Source organism: Narcine bancroftii, chromosome 1, assembly GCF_036971445.1.
Source record: "Narcine bancroftii isolate sNarBan1 chromosome 1, sNarBan1.hap1, whole genome shotgun sequence".
NCBI lineage: Eukaryota > Metazoa > Chordata > Chondrichthyes > Torpediniformes > Narcinidae > Narcine > Narcine bancroftii.
This window is the reverse complement of record NC_091469.1, coordinates 111,152,050-111,172,629: the sequence shown is the minus strand read 5'-3', so window position 1 is coordinate 111,172,629 and position 20,580 is coordinate 111,152,050. Positions and strand designations below refer to the sequence as shown.

General features: G+C 40.3%; 1 protein-coding gene and 1 long non-coding RNA gene across 13 annotated transcripts in view; one reads left to right on the top strand and one right to left on the bottom strand.

The window, feature by feature from the left end:
- Positions 1-20,580, bottom strand: part of LOC138762617 (EGF-like repeat and discoidin I-like domain-containing protein 3) — a 320,962-nt gene that overhangs the window by 273,238 nt on the left and 27,144 nt on the right. The gene's annotated exons all lie outside the window — the stretch shown is intronic.
- Positions 2,243-9,234, top strand: LOC138742697 (uncharacterized). 2 transcript variants are annotated; one of them, XR_011344369.1, is made up of 3 exons: positions 2,243-2,395; positions 6,049-6,141; positions 8,629-9,234. It is a non-coding gene; the product is annotated as an uncharacterized lncRNA (long non-coding RNA). The 2 variants fall into 2 exon arrangements; XR_011344377.1 differs by lacking the exon at positions 2,243-2,395 and adding an exon at positions 2,622-4,783.

The following is a 20,580-nucleotide window of genomic DNA, read 5'->3' as shown; positions in this document are numbered from 1 at the left end:
GTGGATGCCTTCAATAAGCACAACCAGCTCGATGAAGCATTTCAGTCCCTATTACCTCAAGGTATGTCTGCTTCCCCCATTCTAAATTAATTTTCCCCATCTGCATGAAATTCCACATATGACTGCACCTGAAGACATGGGACCGTGAAACGAGGAGGAAGTGAATGAACATGATTTTGATGATCTTAATGGTGTCATGGAAGAAGGGAACATTTTAGAGCAGGAGATTGTGAAAGTTTCAGGAAGGTAATGACGTGCTTCATTTCTCAGTCAGTGCCTCACCACCTCCGTCCACATTTTCTGCACTCCAAACTCCCAATCTCACTCCAAGTTATTCATTCAGGGATTTGGAATAAAATAATGATCACAAGCATGAGGATCCATCAAAATAGGAAGTGTGTAAAGACTTTTCCCCTTCCTGGGAAAAAGACAAGGAATTCTTCACTTGTTTGAGATCTGTCGAACTTGGGTCAGATGGAGTGAAACACGAAAGTCTAAAGATGGTCAATTGTAGTAAAAACACAGAAATGCTGGAGGAAGTCAGCAGGGCTCGCAGCGTCCATAGAATATATAACAAATGTTTCAGACCTGAGCCCTTCTTCAAGGTAGGAGTAAAACGCAGGTAGGCATCTGAATTAAAAGGCTGTGGAGAAGAAAGACCAGGTGGAAGGAGCAAAAAACCAACAAATAAAAGGTGCAAATTGGACATGGATAGGAGGACAGGAGAGAAAAGGTGAGAATCGATCAGGAGAGGGGGTGCAGAGCTGGAGGAATGGAGGCACAGTAAGGGAAAGAGAGAGCAAGAGAGGGATAGAGCTAGAGGAAGGAGAAATAGGAAAAGATGGAGGGGGCTTGCAGAAACTGGAAAAGTCGATATTAATGCCATCCGATTGGAGGGTGCCCAGGTGGAATATGAGGCATTGTTCATCCAATTTGCATGCTGCCTATCTGACAGTGCCCGAGATCTTGAACAGACACATTGGCATGAGAATGGGGTGGGGAATTGAAATGGGTTGCCATGGGGAGATCCCCACTATTGCGGTGGACAGAGCCCAGGTGCTCAACAAAGCGATCTCCCAGTCTGTGCCCAGTCTATCCGATGCGGAGGGATGAGTCACAGGTGATAAGAAGTTCTGCCGGTCAGATGAGGGTGGTAGTGGAGGGGGATTGGTTGGGATGATTGTCAAGGAAGCAATGAAGGGCTTCGAGGCCCTCGGTATGGGGGATGGCGGTGTATAGTGATTGATGTCCATCGTGAAGATGAGACACTTGAGTTCAAGGAAATGAAAGTTGTTGAAGTGATGGAGGACATATGGGGAAGGACTGGAAAACGAGGACAAAATGGAGTCAAGGTAAGTGGATTCCAGTTCAGTGGACCAGGAGCACATGGAAACAATGGGTCTATCACGACAATTGGGTTAATGAATCTTGCATAGGAACAGAACTGGTCAGGGTGTGGTTGGTAAAAATATGAGGTTGGAGGCCATGGAAGGGAGATGACTAGTAGTGATGAGTTCAGAGATAGAGCATGATTTCATTAGATTTAGTGAGGTCCTGTTGAAGGGGTAAGTAAGAGGAGGTGCCTGAGAGTTATCATCGGGCTTTGGTAAGATAAAAGCCAGTGTGGCAGACCACAACAGCGGCACCCTTGTCTGCAGGTTTGATGGCAAGTTTGGGATTAGTGCAGAAAAAATGGAGGAAAAGGCATTTCAAAGGGGTGAAATTTGAATGGGTGAGGGAAGTAACTAAGACATGACTGTTGACAGGGTCGGTATCAGAACAAGTCTAATCGGGGGGCATTAGGGTAGTCACAGAGGACACAATCTGATGTTCGAAAACTTGTTCAGAGGGGTGAGGGGTGGTGAGGTGCTGCCTACCTACCTTCCTTGAACCTCCTCCGGGCACTGCCAGACTAACTTCCCCCTCACTCCAATGTAACAGACAAATGCGCTGCTTATATTGTGTGGAGACTAGAAATGCTAGTGCTGCGGGTTGGGGCATCACAATACCTCATGGGGGGCAATGCCCATGTGTAGGTGGGGGGGGCAATGCCCCTGTATAGGTGGGGGGGTCACAATACCTAGTTTCGGGGGGAAATGCCCATTGATGCCAGCCCTGCTGGTTGATGTCTTGGCAGTAGTTTGATATATAAAGGTCCAGAGCAGGCAAAAGTTTGGAACGAGGTTTCCAGGTCAAAGAAAGTTTAAGGTGGGAGAATGTGTCTATAGCGGAAGGTGGAGAATCCTGATTGTGGAAGTAGCCATAGAGACGGAAGGGATGAAAGAAGAGTTCGGAATCATGGCGTGCACAGAACTCATTGATGTGTGGACAAAGGGAAATAATGCTGAGTTCCCACTGACGACAGCTTTCCATCTCTGAGAGGGGAATGTCAAAGGTGATGAGACCAAACAGGAGTTGGAATGGGGGTCAATGGGATTGAGGGTGTAGAGGAGAGGAGGATGGGAAGCATTTGAAGGTGGCACTTAGAAAGGATCCAAAGGAGGAAGGTGAGGGTTGGGGAAAATCAGAGGGAGGAGGTGAGGGGGAAGGGGAAGGTAAGAGAAGTCAGTGTGAGAGTTCACGATGGAAGCTCAGTCCTATAGGTCGCCGAGGACAGAGTAAGAATGTGTGATAGAGGTTAAGTTCTGTTGACTGCCAGGTTAGGGTGAGTCCTATAGTCTACTGGGGCCGAGGGAGAGATCTGCATTGTAGGCTCAGACCCATATGCCATTGGGGCCAGGGTGAGAGTTTGCATCAGAGGTTTGGACCTGTGAGCCCCCAGGACTAACATGGCTTCCCCTCTACTACCATCAACTCAGCCCTCACCCGTATATCCTCCATTACCTGCACATCCTCCCTGGCCCCCTCCGCCCCAACACGCAACAAGGACAGGATTCTACTTGTGCTCACCTACCACCCAACTACCCTCCACATCCAATATATCATTACCCCAGTGACTGAAGGAAGTGCTACACTTGCGTCCACACCTCCGCCCTCACCACCATTTTGGGCCCCAAATGGACTTTCCAAGTGAAACAACACTTCACTTGTGAATCTGCAGGGGGTCATTTCCTGCATCCACTACTCCTGTTGTTGTCTCCTCTACATTCCAGAGACTGGACTCTATTGTGCTGGGAATAGTATTAGGTTCGGTGGATTCACAGAGAAATGAGTATAGACACAGATGTCACAATCAAAGGTACTTTTACTGTACACACAGAAATAAAATGGGGAAGACGTCAAACAATACTTAATCACTCTCACTACTTAATAGCTATACAGGCAGTCACATGAGATCCAGGTTGGACTCTGATACCAGTGGCCGCCTATCTTCTACATGGTATGAGACAAAAATTATAACAATGCAAGCAGGCACATTGGGTACAAGGGTCTTTGGTACCAATGGCTGCTTACCCTACAATTCTCACCCACATGTGTACACACTCACAGACAGGGATGTCAACGGACACTCCCGATCCCTGTACCTCTAGGTGCAGCTTAGTGTTAAGTAATATATGGTTACCAACATACTCTAACAAGACAAACTTAAAAACACACTCTCAGTTCCCTGTACCAAAGGAGGGGGTGGCTCAATGCTAAGACCTAACAAACAACACTACGGTCCTGCTCTAAGTGTAGTGTACACTTTACCAACTACTCCTCCAGTGATATCCACAGATAAATGACCCGGCGTCGAGCAGCAATCAGGATAAAGGAGCAGAGAGAGCGAAAACTGTCACACGGGTTGGAATTTATGTTCTGAACTGGGCAATTGGTCAATGATGACACTGCATCATTCAAATGAGCCATCGGTAAAGTTTGAACTAATGGGTAGGCGATATCTAACCTTGATTGGCAGGCAATGCTACTTCCGACTAGGTTCCAGACAGGGAGGTCACGTGACCATCCACACATAACAGACACAGACAGGGAGATCAATTCATTGAGCACCTGGGCTCCAACCACTGCAATAGCAGGGATCTCCCAGTGGCAACCACTGTCAATTCCCTACCCCATTCCCATGCCGACATATCTGTCCATGGTGTCATACACTGCCAGTCTATGACAGCTGGCAAATTAGAGGTACTCTCCAACAGAATGGCATAACCATTGCTTTCTCCAGTTTCCTTTAGCCCCCTCCCCCTCTCCCATCTATTCCTATTTCTCCTTTCATGCAGCTCTCTCCCTCTCCCTCCTGTTCTCTACTCCACATTCATAGAGCCACACCCTCTCCCAATCAATTCTCACTTTTCCTCTCATGTCCAATTATTATCTTTTTTCTCTTGGTCTGTGCTCCGCCCCTGCCCTTCCTTCCCTTCTCCCTAGCTTTTTAATCAATCACCTGGCTGCTTTTTGCTTGAAAAAGGGCTCAGGCCCGAAATGTTGGTTAGATATCATTGCCTCCTGTGGACACTGTGAGATGTGCCGAGTTCCTCCAGCAATTCTGCTGAATAGAGCTGGGAAAATGAAAGAAACAAGTTGGTTTGAAATTGCTGAGGGAGTGGCAGATAGATGGATGAGACTAAAGAAACATTTCTGATAGTGTGTGGCAGTGGTAAGTTAAAGAAGTCATCTGGTCAATGGGAATCTGGAATTGATGGGGCATTGCAGCGAACATCAATGAACGATGACTATAGATATGGGAAGATAGAAAGTAATATGAACAAAATAACGTAAAAGTAGCAAAACATAGGGCTGCAGGATATGAGTGACATATCATGGAGCAACACCGCAGAATGATGGTTTAAAGCTGAAATACTCTGTTTTGATGCAAACAGATAAAGTGAGTGACCTGAAGCCAGAAACATCAATGTCAAGCTATTACCATAATGAATTCAATCCTAATTTAACATACATTTGTCACTTTAGCATAATCTATAGCAATTTCACTTCAACGTGCCCTATGTCAGGCGTTCAGCAGAGCACTGCTTCTTTTGAGCGCTACCATTTTCCAGATTCAATCATCAGCAATCCCAGCATTTAGTGTCTGCAACAACATAGAACATAAAAATAAACAGCACAATACAGGCCCTTCAGCCTATAGTATTCTCCGATCCCAATATTCTACTCTAACAACTGCCTAGGTTTCCCCTACTTCATAACCATCTATTTTTTTTTCTCAATTCCACATACCTATCGAACAGTCTCTTTAAAGATATTATTGTACCTGCCTCCACCACCGTTGCTGGCAGGAGATTTCATGCACCCATTGTGTGTGGAAAAACCTACCTCTTGCATCCTCCCCAGTGTAAAGCTGCCATTCATATTAGCAGCTGTCATTTGGTCAGCCAATCTACACACAGATCTAGAGCCTGATCAATTCACTGTGTCGGTCACTCTTTCTCGCTGGAGCAGAACAAAACCAGATACGGTCACATCTCTAACCCAACAAATCCAGGAAGAACAACTGGTTAGTAGAGTGAAGTCCTGAAAAACTGTTGTTCTCTCAATAAGCTGGTACCGGAAAATAACAAGTCTCAAGAACATTTTGTAGCACAGGACCAATTAACCACATCTCACAATCCCGGGCCTCCAGTCCCATTCAGAACAGCTCAAGAATAGGAGAAAAGACAAGCTTTTAGCCAACAAAATAATATATAATGAAGTGGATGTATTAATAACAGCTTGGTTCCTTCATTCAGACTGTGTTCTGTTATTCACTGAACCCATGTTATATGGAAAAGGACACTTCTATTTTGAGCTGCGCACAGAATTTAACATTTACGAATCTTCACCAGGCTCTGGAGCTTAAAGTTAAATGGTTACCGCTCATAAGGTTCTTGTTAATTTCAGAGAGAGATTTGTTGCTCATTGGACACCGATTTCCTCCAATCAGCTACAGATTTGGGCATAGAAAGAGCAGATGAAGATTAATCTGGACAAGTGTGAGGTGTTACACTTTAGGAAATAAAATGTATGGGGAAAATATACAGTAATGGTTGGTCTCTTCAGTGTCTTGTTGAAGAAACTTGCCCCATTATGGGTTTTCCAAATGATAACTTCTTTTTCCAGGTTACCACAGAGTTCCTCTTGTTTCCTGTATTTCAGGAGAAACACTCTAGCCAGACATTTCCTCTTGTAAGGACTACAAGTCTTTTGAACAGGCTGAACTCAGAACTCAAGACCCATCTTCAAAATGAGGTATTTCAACAAGTTGCCAGCTTGTCATTTTGCAGTCTCAACTGCTACTGTAGAATGGACTTCTCTCTCTCTCTCCCTCAAAGAATCCAGTTTGTTTTTTTCCTCTCTCTGCTTGTAAAAACCAAATGACCTCTCCCAAGGTTCCAAACCCAATCTTTGAAAGATCTTATCAGTACTTCTGAGCCTGGACTTTATACATAATAGATCAACATTCTTCATTGCTTCTCCAAAGTCACCAGAGCCTCAATGTCTAGCTTCAGCTAAGCTCTTGCATTTTAAATAAGATGTCTTTTGTGAAGTGTTACTCTGTTTGCAAAGTGACCTACACTAAACCCCCACAGTCTATCTCTTTTAAAGACATATTTATCCATAACCATACTAATATAACCCGTATCAGTTTTTTACTCTCATACTTAATGCCCTGCCCAATAAAGGTAAGCATGCCATACACAAACCACGATCCTTTATCCGGAAAGCTCCAAAATCCAGCAAGTGGGGAGAGAGGCGGCAGCGCGAGTCGGACAGGTGAGAGACTGGCAGTGCGAGACCGGCAGCTGGAAAACCAGAAGGGCGAGTTGGGCAGGCGAGGGGAGGGGGGAGAGACAAGCAGCGCAAGTCGGGCAGGCAAGCGACTGGCAGCGTGAGTCAGGCAGGAGAGGGGGGTGGGGGGTGGGGGGAATACGGCAGCACAATTCAGGTGGGCTTAAATCCGGCTTTCCAAAATCTGAAATTTGCCAAGGGCTCTGGATAAAGGATCGTGTACCTGTACACCATTCCACGCACTTGCACGGCAACTTTCAAGGAATATGGACATGCACTCCCGGATCTCTCTGTACATCAATGTTTTTAAGAGACCAACCATTACTGTATATTTTCCCCACACATTTTATTTCCTAAAGTTTAACACCTCACACTTGTCCAGATTAATCTTCATCTGCTCTTTCTATGCCCAAATCTGTAGCTGATTGATATCCTGTTATATTTTTTGATAGGCCTCCACATTGTCCAAAACTCCACCAATTGTTATGTTATTTGCAAATTACCAACTTTTTAATTCATTTATATACATAATAAAAATCAAGGCTCCCATCATTGATCCTTGTGGAACACCACATCCACAGACCCTCTGCCAGGATAATACACTTGCAACACCACCTTCTATGGGCCAACCAATTCGGAATCCAAACTATCAATTTACCATGAATCCCATGCATCTATACCTTCTGGATCAGTCTACCACATAGGCAGCATCCACTGCTCTATCCTCATCAACCACAAGACTTAGATTTCCAGAAGATGCCATATCAAAATTGTGGAATATGGATGCTCATTTTGCAGGAAATAATGCACCAATATTATAGAAGTGGGCAGTTTGATTAGCTTAGCAGTGCGCACAATGCTATGAGAGCACCAATGATCTGGGTTTGTGTCCAGCGCTGTTTGTAAGGACTTTCTCCTCATACATTTGTGGGGGGTCCTCCAGGTGCTCTGGTTTACTCCAACCCTTCAAATATGTACAGGGGTTGTAGCTTAATTGGTATATTTGTAGGGATGATCCTGCTTGTGGGCAGGAAGGGTATGCTACTGTGGTGTCAGTCTAAATAAATTTAAATATAGAGAAGTCATGGTGTTATACAGGATTGAAACAAGCCCTTTTTCCCCAACACTTCCATGTCAATCAAGTTTTCCACCTGAGCGAGTTCATTAACCTGTGTTTGGTCAATATCCTTCTAAACCATTACAATCCATGAAGCTGACCAAATAGCATTTAAACATTGTAATTGTGGCCGCTTCTGGCTGCTTGTTCCATCACCCTCTATTTGAAAATGTTGCCCCTCAGCTCTCAGAGCTAGGATGAACGGGTCATTTCTTGGCTGCCACGATGTGCTGACTGGTCGGTCCATCACTGTGCTGTGGCTTTAACTATTTTACAATTTTTATGAATAGCCATAAAGACTGAAGATATTGTTCATCAATCTGCTAATGGCACAAAGTAGGATATAAATGCCTGAAGAGAATGAGAATGAGAACGAGGGTGGCATGGATGGTGCAGTGGTTAATGCAATGCCTTTACAGCACCAGTAATCACGACTGGGGTTTGAATCCGCGCTGTCTGTAAGGAGTTTGGATGTTCTCCCCATGTCTGTGTGGATTTTCCCCAGGTGCTCCACCGTTCAAACCATGCCGGATGTGTAGGTTAATTGTGTGTAAATTGGGCAGCCATTACTATGCTATTTGTCTAAACTTAAAAGGAAATGACAAAGAGGCCTAAATAATGCTGTGAATGTGAGAAAACACGGACAATAGATATAATGTGGAAAAATGTGAATTCATCCATTTTTACAGGAAAATGTATAACTGGTGAAAGGTTGCAGAGTTCTGAGATGCAGAGTGATCTGTGTGTCTTCATCATCATTCACACAAGGCTCAAATGAAGGTATGGCAAGTAATCAGAGAAGCTAACAGAATGTTATCCTTCATTTTAAGGGGAAGACTTCAGCGAAATAGGATTTTGGTGTGACTGTATCTGGAGGGCTGTTTTGAATATCGTGTTTGAAACAAAAGGATACAGCATGTTGAACGGAATTAAACAAGAACATCTGCAGTTGAGTGCAAAGCACAAATGTACTGGAAAAACTCATCAGATCGTGCCAATGTACAAATGTGCTGGAGAAACTCACAGATGGAGCATGCTGAGGTCCTGGACATGCAGATGTTTGTTCTGACGGAAGAATTTTTTTAAAAATCGGTTTACAAATAGTGAATTTTTAATTAAAGGCAGAAATTATTATTTTTTCTCTCACAGAACCCAATTTATTGGAATTCTTCCTCAAAGGACAATAGCACAATTTTTTTGAATGGTGGAATAATGTTGAATGGTTTCTAATTCACATATTTGTATGTTTTTCATATATTCGCGCAGCAATTTTCTCAAGAACAATTCTCTTCTCATAACAATAATGCCGAGTAGAAACCTTTTAAAGCTACTATTGCTAGTCAACAGGACTCATTCAGTCTATGCTCTTCTGAAAGTAGAATGGAATATTTATGTACCTGAACTTTGAAATAATGCTATGTAAGAAACAAAATCAGTTGTGGTCTTTTGTAATGAATTTGCACCCTGCGGGTGTCCTTCGATATTAAATCTGCTCATTTATTTCAAATTTAATCCATCCATCCTCTTTCACGTAATCTGGAATGGCAGGCACCATCATAAACTAAATGCACATAAACTTGGAGAGAAACTGGGCAGAGACTCGGAAAAGGCATTGATAGTTTCCTTCAACAAGACAGTCATTCCAATATTTGTTCCAATTTTTAAATTTTAGATTTTAAATTTAAACATGCAGTATGGTAACAGATCCTTTTGGCCCACTAGCCTGTGCTACCCAATTAACCTACACTCCAGGTACGTTTCAAACTGTGGGTGGTGTGATGGATATATTATATTGTATATAGATAGGTTTTAAAGGTGATAGATTGCAGGGGGGTTAGAGTGTAGGTCACAAACAAACAAATACTTCACAAAACAAATTTCATTTAAAATGCAAGAGCTTTGCTTAAACCAGACACTGCAGGCCCAGGGCCTTTGTAGGGACAATGAAACTGCTTTGCTAAAGGTTTTCACAAGGAGGTGCAAATAGAAGAACCTGAGCAAGTGTAAATGGATTATTGTTTTGAAAGCAACAGAAAAACAGGCTATGAGGTTTGGGTCCGGTGCTGCAATCTGTCTGGTTACAGTTTGCTGATCAAAGAAGGTCATGTGGTTTTGCAAACAGAGAGAGAGAGAAAAGACCAAACAGGTTTTCTCTGAGAGAGAACTGGTTTCTGCAGTCATGGCAAGCTGGCAACTTGTTTAAGCCCCATTTTGAAGACAGGTTTTGAGTTCTGAGTTCAGCCTGTTGAAACCCTTGTGATCCTTACAAGAGGAAATGACTGGCTAGAGTGTTTCACCTGAAAAAAGGGAAACAAAAGGAACTCAGTGCTGACCTGGAAAAAGAGGTTATCATTTGGAAAACACTGATGGGGCAAGTTTCTTCAGCATGGCACTGAAGTGACTGATGGAAGTAAATCAGTTTGTGTGTGTTCAACGTGCAATGAATCTCTCTGAAACCAACAAGACCCTTCCTGAATGGCAACCATTTAAGCACCAGAACATGGTGAAAATTCATAGATGATAAATTCTGTGCACGGTATAAGATAATGTGATACCGGTGAACTTGGAGGAGTGAAAAGTGAGATTGGACTGTGAATCAAAGAACTTTTCTGAACTTATGCACACATGACATACACATGCGCTTAGAATTAGGAGGGGGTTAAGTTAAGTTAATAGTAACAAGTTAAAGTTTGATCCTGATGTTACGTTTAAACAAAATTTAAAGTTACTTTTGTTTGAGTAACCATTTGTCTTGGTGAATTTCTATTGCTGCTGGGTTTTGGTGTCCTCTGGGCCTGTAACAGTGGAAACAGAGCCCCCAGAGAAAACTCATGCACATATGAGGAGAACCTATAAACTCTTTTTAGATAGCGGGGGATTCAAACCCCAGTCCTGATCACTGGGCACTGTAAAGTATTGTGTTCACTGCTACGCTAACCATGCCACATTCTTAAATAAACTTTTACAGTTTCATTTGGCAAATTATTAAGTTGTGTGGAGTCATGGATGGAAACAGTTCCTTTGGCCTATCAAGTATTACTAACCATCAGGTACCCATTAGATATTGATTTGTTGCAATGATTATCCTTTTTTTTGCATCTGTATTTGTGCAGGAAACTGGAATAGTAAATAAGGAGGGAAGGGAAATAAATAGAAGTGTCACGGAACATATGGAGTTTAAGGAGTAGGAAGTGCTTGCTGCCTTGCAAAGAATAAAAGTAGACAAATCCCCTGAACCAGATATGATATTTCGCTGTGCCTTGACAGAGACAAGTGCTGAAATTGCAGCCCCTGGTGGATATATTTTTAAAATATCCTTAGTCATCGGGATGGTGCCAGAGGATTGGAGAGTAGCTGATATTGTCCCACTGTTTAAGAAGGGCTCCAAAAGTAAGCCAGGCAATTATAGGCCAGTGAGCCTGATGTCAGTAATATTTAAATTATTTGAAGGATTACTGAGAGATAGGATATATAGATATTTGGGCTATCGTCAACTGATTAATGACAGTCAGCATGGATTTATGCATGGTAGGTCATGTATAGCAAATCTTGTAGAGTTTTTTGAGGAAGTTACCAAGAAGGTTGATGAAGGAAATGCTGTGGATGTTGTTTATATGGATTTTAGAAAAGCTTTTGACAAGGTTCCACATGAGAGGTTGGATCGGAAGGTTAGGACACTAGGTATACATAAAGGGTTGAAAACTGGATTCAAATTTAGCTTGGTGGAAGAAAACAGAGTGGTGGTGGATGGTTACTTCTCAGACTGGAGGTCTGTGCCAAATGGTGTAGCTCAGGGATCTGTGTTGGAACCATTATTGTTTGTTACATATATATAAATGACCTAGATGATAACATGGCCAAATGGAGTGCCTCAGGGATCCTTGTTGGAACCATTACTGTTTGTTATTTATATAAATGACCTAGATGATAACATGGTGGATTGGATCAACAAGTTTGCTGATGACACAAAGAGAGAAGGCATATTGGATTGTCAAGAAGATTTTCAAAGCTTGCAGAGGGATCTGGACCAGCTGAGAAATTGGGCCAGTGAATGGCTGATGGAATGTAATGCAGACAAGTGTGAAGTGTTGCACTTCAGAAGAGCGAATCAGGGGAGGACGTACACAGTAAATGGTAGGCCATTGAGGAGTGTGGAGGTGCAAAGAAATCTGGGAATATATATACTTTGTTCCCTGAAGTTGGTGTTGCATGTGGACAGAATTATAAAGAAAGTTTTTGGCATCTTAGCTGGGATGTTATGTTGAAGTTATTCAAGTCATTGGTGAGGTCACACTTAGAATATTGTGTGCTGTTCTGTTTGCCCAGCAGCAGGAAAGATGTGAATAAGATTGAAAGAGTGCAGAGAAGTTTTACTAAGATGTTGTCGGGTCTTCAGGAGTTGAGTTACTGGGAAAGATTAAACAGGTTAGGACTATACTCCTTGGAACAAAGAAGAATAACAAGAGACTTGATAGAGGTTTATAAAATTGTGAGGGGTACAGTCTAAGTAGATGTGAGTAGGATGTTTCCACTTAGATTGGGGTAGATAAATATGAGAGATCATTACTTTAGGCTGAAAGGGGAGAGGTACAAGGGGAACATTAAGGGAAGGCTTTTCACTCAGAGAGTGGTAGGAATGTGGATGAGCTGCCATCTGATGTAGTAAATGCAGATTCAATCTTGAGTTTTAAAAATAAATTGGATAAACCCATGGATAGGAGTGCTCTGGAAGGTTGTGGAACAAGCTAGTTTTATTGGTCAGCACAGACCGAAAGGGTCAAATGGCCTGTTTTTCTGTGCTGCAATGTTATATAGTTCCATAAATAACATTGGAAACATTAAAATTTTTTTAAAAATTTAAATTTAGACATACAGCATGGTAACAGGCAATTTCAGCTAAGGAGTCTGTGCCACCCAATTTACACCCCATTGCACTACACCCCCAGTACGTTTTGAATGGTGGGAGGAATTATTCCCTTTTAATGGATGGGTTCCTATTTATGATAGTTTACCTTTTAAAATAGCTAGAGACCATTTTATATATTTAGGGATTAAGATTACTAAAAAACATAAAGATTTGTTTAGGACTAATTTTTTTCCCTCTATTGGACCTGATCGGCAGTTTACTTACCAATTGGTCACCATTATCCCTATCCATGATAGGCCGAATTAATGCTATTAAGATGATGATCTTACCTAAATTTTTATATATATTCCAAGCTATACCTATTTTTGTTCCTAAATCTTTTTTTGATAAGGTCGATTCTAAATTGTCCTCGTATATCTGGCAAAACAAGAATCCTAGATTGGGGAAAAAATATTTACAGAAATCTAAACTAGAGGGAGGGTTGCATTACCCAACTTTAGAATTTATTACTGGGCAATTAATATTAGTTACTTAAGGTATTTGTTGAATTATTCAGAATTATCTCTAAATCCCCATTGGGTAAATTTAGAAATTAAACCGATACAAATTTTTTCAATTAGCTCTATTTTGGGAGCTGCTCTCCCTTTTACTCTTACTAAATTATATAAACAAATTGATAATCCAATGGCTAAACATACACTACGTATATGGTTTCAATTCCGGAGATTTTTTGGCCTAAGTCATTTTATCTTGGAAACTCCTATTGTACTAAATTTCCTTTTTCATCCCTCTCTAATTGATCAAGCTTATTTACTCTGGAAAGTTAAAGGTATAACATGCTTCTCGGATTTATTCTTGGATAACTCTTTCATGTCATTTGAACAATTATCCATGAAATATGATTTACCTCGATCTCATTTCTTTCGATATTTGCAGATTAGGAGTTTCTTAGTTTCGACTTTACCCTCTTTTCCCAATCGGGAGACTACGACTGTTTTAGAGGATATACTATATTCAAAATTCCCTCCAAAAGGTGTGATATCTAAATTATATAATATAATTACAAAAATAAATTCTGGGACTTTTGAAAAGTTTAAAAATGATTGGGAAAGAGAACTCAACCTTCATATTTCTAATGAAAATTGGAATAAAATTCTGCAACTGGTAAACTCTTCTTCTCTATGTGCAAAACATTCACTAATACAGTTTAAAGTTGTTCATAGAGCTCATATGTCTAAAGATAAACTCCATCGCTTTTATTCTCATATCGATCCTATATGTGATAAATGTCAATTGGAAATAGCTTCCCTTACACATAAGTTTTGGTCCTGTCCCTCTTTACAGAATTATTGGAAGGAAATTTTTTCCATTATATCTACTGTTTTGAATATTGATTTACAACCACATCCCATTACTGCAATTTTTGGATTACCTATGATAGATTTGACTTATTTATCTCTTCCTGCGTATCGTATGATTGCTTTTCTTACACTAATGGCTAGAAGATCTATACTATTGAATTGGAAAGAGGTTAATCCTCCCACTGTTTTCCAATGGTTTACCCAAACTATACTATGTTTAAATTTAGAGAAAATTAGAAACTCTGTCTATGAATCCCCTTCTAAGTTTGAGTTAACCTGTACTATTGAAAACACTTCTCATCAGTGAACTAACCAGCATTTTTACAAAGCAGAGATGTAGCTTAACATAACATAACAATTACAGCACGGAAACAGGCCATTAGGCCCTTCTAGTCCGCACCGAACCAAACACCCCTTTCTAATCCCACCTCCCTGCGCAATGCCCATAACCCTCCATCTTCCTCTCATCCATATACCTGTCCAACCTTTTCTTAAATAATACAATTGACTCCGCCGCCACTATTTCTCCCGGAAGATCATTCCACACAGCTACCACTCTCTGAGTAAAGAAGTTCCCCCTCATGTTACCTCTAAACCTCTGCCCCTTAATTCTTAACTCATGTCCTCTTGTTTTAAACCTTCCTCCTCTTAACGGAAATAGTCTATCCACATCCATTCTGTCTATCCCTTTCATAATCTTAAATACTTCTATCAAATCCCCTCTCAACCTTCTACGCTCCAAAGAATAAAGACCCAATCTGTCCAATCTCTCTCCATACTCCAGATGCTTAAACCCAGGCAACATTCTGGTAAACCTTCTCTGCACTCTCTCCACTCTGTTTATATCCTTCCTATAATTAGGTGACCAGAACTGCACACAGAACTCCAAATTAGGCCGCACCAACGTCTTATACAATCTCAACATCACCTCCCAACTCCTATATTCCATGCAATGATTGATAAAGGCCAGCATACTAAAAGCCTTCTTTACCACCCTATTCACGTGAGTTTCTACCTTCAGGGAACGATGTACCGTCACTCCTAAATCTTTCTGCTCTTCTGTATTCCTCAATGCTCTCCCATTTACCACATATGTCCTATTCTGATTCTTCTTACCAAAATGAAGCACCTCACACTTATCAGCATTAAATTCCATCTGCCATTTTTCATCCCACTTTTCTAAGCAGCCCAAATCCCTCTGCAATCCTTGAAAACCTTCTTCATTATCCACTATTCCACCTATCTTAGTATCGTCTGCATATTTACTAATCCAATTCACCACCATCTAGATCATTAATGTATATAACGAACAACAATGGGCCCAATACAGATCCTTGAGGCACACCACTGGTCACCGGCCTCCAACCTGACAGACAATTATCCACTACCACTCTCTGGCCTCTCCCTTTCAGCCAATGTTCAATCCATTTGACTATCTCAAAATTTATACCCAAAGACTGCACCTTCCTAACTAACCTTCCATGTGGTACCTTATCGAAGGCCTTACTGAAGTCCATATAGACAACATCCACTGCGCTACCCTCATCCACATTCCTAGTCACCTCTTCAAAAAATTCAATCAGATTGGTCAAACATGACCTTCCTCCCACAAATCCATGTTGAGTGCTCCTGATCAGACCCTGTCTATCCAGATGTTTATAAGTACTATCTCTAAGAATTTTCTCCATTAATTTACCTACCACAGACGTCAAACTTACAGGCCGATAGTTGCCAGGCTTCCTCCTTGAACCCTTTTTAAATAACGGAACCACATGCGCAATGCGCCAATCCTCCGGCACTATCCCCATATCTAATGACATTTGAAAAATTACCGCCAGAGCCTCTGCTATTTCCTCCTTCACTTCTCTCAATGTCCTGGGGAAGATCCCGTCTGGTCCCGGAGACTTATCCACCTTTATATTCTTCAAAAGCCTTAAAACTACACCTTTTGTAATCTCTATATTCCCCATATTTACCCAATTTGCTTTTTTTATCCCACATCTCCCAATATCCTTCTCCTTAGTGAATACCGAAGAAAAGAAACTGTTCAATATCTCCCCCATTTCTCTAGGTTCCACACACAGTTTTCCACTCTGATTTTCTAAGGGACCAATTTTGTCTCTAGCTTTCCTCTTACCATTAACATATTTGTAGAACTCTTTTGGATTAGTTTTCACCCTGCTTGCCATAGTTTTCTCGTACCTTCTTTTAGCTTTCCTAATTCCTCTCTTAAGATTCCTCTTACATTCAATGTATCTTTCAAACATCTCCTTAACTCCATGCTTCTTATATCTAATGTACGCCTCCCTTTTTCTTCGAACCAAGTTTCCAATATTCCTTGAAAACCACGGCTCTCTCAAACCTTTTGCCCCTCCTTTTAACCTAACAGGAACATAAATCTTTTGCACTCTCAAAATCTGATCTTTAAAAGACTTCCATCTCTCTACTACATCCTGCCCATAAAACAAATTGTCCCAATGCACACCCTGCAAGTCCTTTCGCATCTCCTCAAATCTAGCTTTTCCCCAATCAAAAACCTCAATCCTTGGCCCTGATTTCTCTCTTTCCAACCTGGCGACCATTTATTCAATATTTTCATTTGTGGTGAGTTGATCTGGCTCTGTTTTCTTTCTATGATTATGTATGATAATTGGGCTGTAAGATGAGATTGGAGTGATCGGCGTGGTTTAGCTATATCTGTAGGTTTTTTTTTAAGTTTTTTTTAAAGTTTTTTTTAATTCAGATTTGTTTTTTTCTTCTTTTTTGGGGGCTTTTTTCTCTTTTTTCATATATTGTTATTAATTATATCTTATTTTTTAGAGATAGTTCACACCCTAAACTGATCTAAAAAATTTTTTTTATGATATATTTTTATTCTGTAATATTATTGTTTAATATCTCTGTATTAATTCATTACTTACTATGTATTTTTTATATCTCTTTGAACTGTATGTGTTTATAAATTATAATAATAATAAAAAGATTGAAAAAGAAAGAAAGCAGAAGTGAGATTTCAATTTTTGATTAGAGACAATTTTAGACAAAATTATAAGAAGAATATTAAAAACAAAGCAGCAAAGCAAAGGTGGTTTTAATGAAAGATTTGAAAGATGCTTGGAGACCAATTCATTCTAGAGAAAGGGACTATTCTTTTTATTCAAATAGGCATGATTCTTATTCCAAATTTGATTTATTTTTATTTTCTGTTCAGTTACAAGTTAGAATACTGGATATGGAATATAAAACAAGAATACTGTCAGACCATTCACCTTTGTTAATGATTATTACAATCCTTGACAAAAAAAAGCAATGGTATATAGATGGAGAAAAGATGGGCAGAACTTTGCCATGATTGTATGACAAATATTATAAATGTTAGATATAGTTCGGTTCAATATAATTATTTACATCAATTATATACAACACCTCAGAAACAGCACAAAATGAAATCAGAATTATCAGATAAATGTTTTAGATGTGGTGATGAAGTACGAACCTTCTTAAATTCTACTTGGTCATGTTCTAAATTTAAAAGATTTAGGAAAATTTCTGGGATAGATCACTGGCACTGTTTTTCCACAAAATGCAGATTTATTTTTGTCGGGAAATACAGAAGGAACTAGATATAAATTGAATTTAAAATCCCAGCAAGTGAAATATAGTAAAATTGGTTTAGCAGGTGACAAGAAAGTATATCACAGTCACCTGGAAATCAGATGTGTATTTAGTTATGGAAAGATAGCATTGGAAATTCAGAGCTGTGTTCCTTTGGGGAAAATTACTTATAACTTGAGAAATAAATATCCATTTTTTTGTACAAATTTGGAACCCGTATATGCAAAGGTTAGCGATAAATATGTAAAAATGTACTCCTGGCCTCTTAAGACCTGTAGTAATCTTCCCTAAAAGTCATTATACATTTATGTAAATATTGTAAGATCCCAGCAAGCAGTACAAAATGACACTACCCTTTCTATACATTTTTTTTTGGTACTTTTTCACATAATGGTAAAGGGGATGGGGGGAAAGAGGGGAGGAGGAATTTAATTAAATATAATAATACCATGTAGTCATTGTAATAAGTACTGCCTATTTAAAATGTATAATTACATGATTGAACATTTTAAATTAAAAAAAATGTAAAAAATCATTTAATCACTTTCCAAATACAGAACAAGGTGACCTCAAGTACTCTACATTATATTGCATCTGCCATATATTTGCTCATTCACTTAAAATGTCCAGATCCCCTGAAGTCCATTTGCATCATCTTTACTTCCCAAATTTCCACATCCCTCTGTATCATCACTAATCTTTGTCCAAACTATATTTGATCTACTCATTCAAATCACAGACCCCTCCCATGCATCGATTCCTGTCAATCCCACAAAGTCACATCCTTCCAGCAACCTAAAAATGACTTGTTTTTTCTGCCCTTCAAATATTCTTCATTACTTGTCCAGACATGAACTATATTACTGTGCACGCTTATTATTTTCTATATACAGGAGGGAGATAAATCAGCTCTTTGAGTGCAGTCACATCAATAATCTTGCTCTCAACACTAGCAAAACCAAGCAGATGATGGGAGACTTTGGGAAACACATCCACAACCCAGTCCTCATCAAGGGATCAGTAGTGGAGAGGATCAGGAACTTCAAATTTTTGGGTGCCAACATCTCTGAAGATCTGTTCTGGAGCCTCCATGTTGATACAATCATGAAGAAGGCTCACCAGCGGCCATACTTTTCGAGGCATTTTAGGAGATTCAGTATGTCACCAAAGACTCTCAAAAACCTCGACAACCTCTGGAGAAAATTTTGGCTGGTTGCATCACTGTCTGGTATGGAGACAACAAATCACAGGGTGAGAAAATGCTGCAGAAGGTTGTTAACTCGGCCTGCGACATCACAGGTACCAGACTTTACTCCACCGAGGACATTTGCGTTAAGTGATGTCTTACAGCCTCTATCCTCAAAGACCCGCACCACCCAGGCCATGCCCTCCTCACTCTGCTACTATCAGGAAGGAGATACAGAAGACTAAAGACAAGCACTCAGGAGCACAGGGGCAGCTTCTTCCTCGCTGCCATCAGATTCCTGAATGATCAATGAACCAAAGACACTGCCTTGCCTTTCGTCCTCTACTATTTTATTTTACATATATTATTATTGTAAGACAGTTCATAATATGAATGTTTGGACTGTGATGCTGCCACAAAACTCTGAATTTCGTGACTTATTCATGACAATAAATTTAGAGTTTGATTTTTATATATAAAATCTCTTACATGGAACCCTATCAAGGCCATTTGAAAATCTAGTTTCTAGTTTTCCATTAAATATTCTGCTTATAACAACCTCAAAAAACTAGAACAGATTTGTCTAACATAATTTCACTTTTATCAACCCATAATGACTCTACCCAGTCCAATTTTTATTTTCCATGTTCCTGGTACTATTTCATTAATAACAGATTCCAGTACCTCTCTTTTGATGTTAATCTAACAGGTCTAAAATTCTGGTTTCCTTCCTCAGTCCTTTTTTGGAGTTATATTTGATAGTTTCAAGATTCAAGATTCTTTTATTGTCATGTTATAAAACAATGTAATATTACACAAGATTTGCTTTAGTCTGCTGTAAGGCAGACAGATTTGCCATTGAGAGAAATTCCTGGGCACCTCTTTACAGTCAGAGAAAGATAAGCAAAAGAAAGTTCCCCAGAGTAATTGAGCATCTGTGGATTCACTTCCGACAGCCTCTACAGCCGCACAGACTTCTGACCAAACCTCTAGCCTAATAGAATTTAATGAATGTTAGAAATAGTATCACCTTCCTCACCCACAACCAAAATCCCTGACATTGAGGCTGGTTAAATCCACCGTCTTCCCAGCCACTTCAGAATCGCATCTTGTCCTGGAGATCTATCACCTTTCAGTTCCGGTGAATCAAAGGGCTGAGAAAAAGGGATACAAGAACACTCATCTCATTGAAACCGGCAGGCTTAAAAGTTCATTTAAAAAGCATCAGGGATTCTGGGCTGAGAACGTCATAAAACACCAGTTTGGGTATAATCCGGATGCCTCACTTTTGGAACTCTGAAAAATACCCTTTGCAGAGGATGAAGAAAAGATTTACTGAAATGGTACCAAGCATGAAGAACTTAAGTTAAATGGATAGACTGTTAATGCTTGGGTTACTCTCCTTCAGACTGGGTATTTGTGCAGGGATCTTGCAGAAGTCCCTTTAGGTGAGAGCTTTAACGACCAGGGGTCAAAGAATGAAGGGATTAGCAAGAGAACCAAATGTGACTTGAAGAAAACTTCTTTTGCATCAAGGATGGAGATTGATTTGAATGCGCTACCAGTGATAGTAATGGAGGCAGATTAAATAAAAGGATTCTTATGGGAGGTGGATGTACCTAAAAGGATGCGCCATAGGGAGACAATGGGGAATGATGCATTAATGGGTCCAATCTGAACTCAGCAGGCTGAATGGCCTCCTTCTGTGCTGTGAACTGGCTGGCAGGTAGAAGACAGAGAGTTTGGATAAATG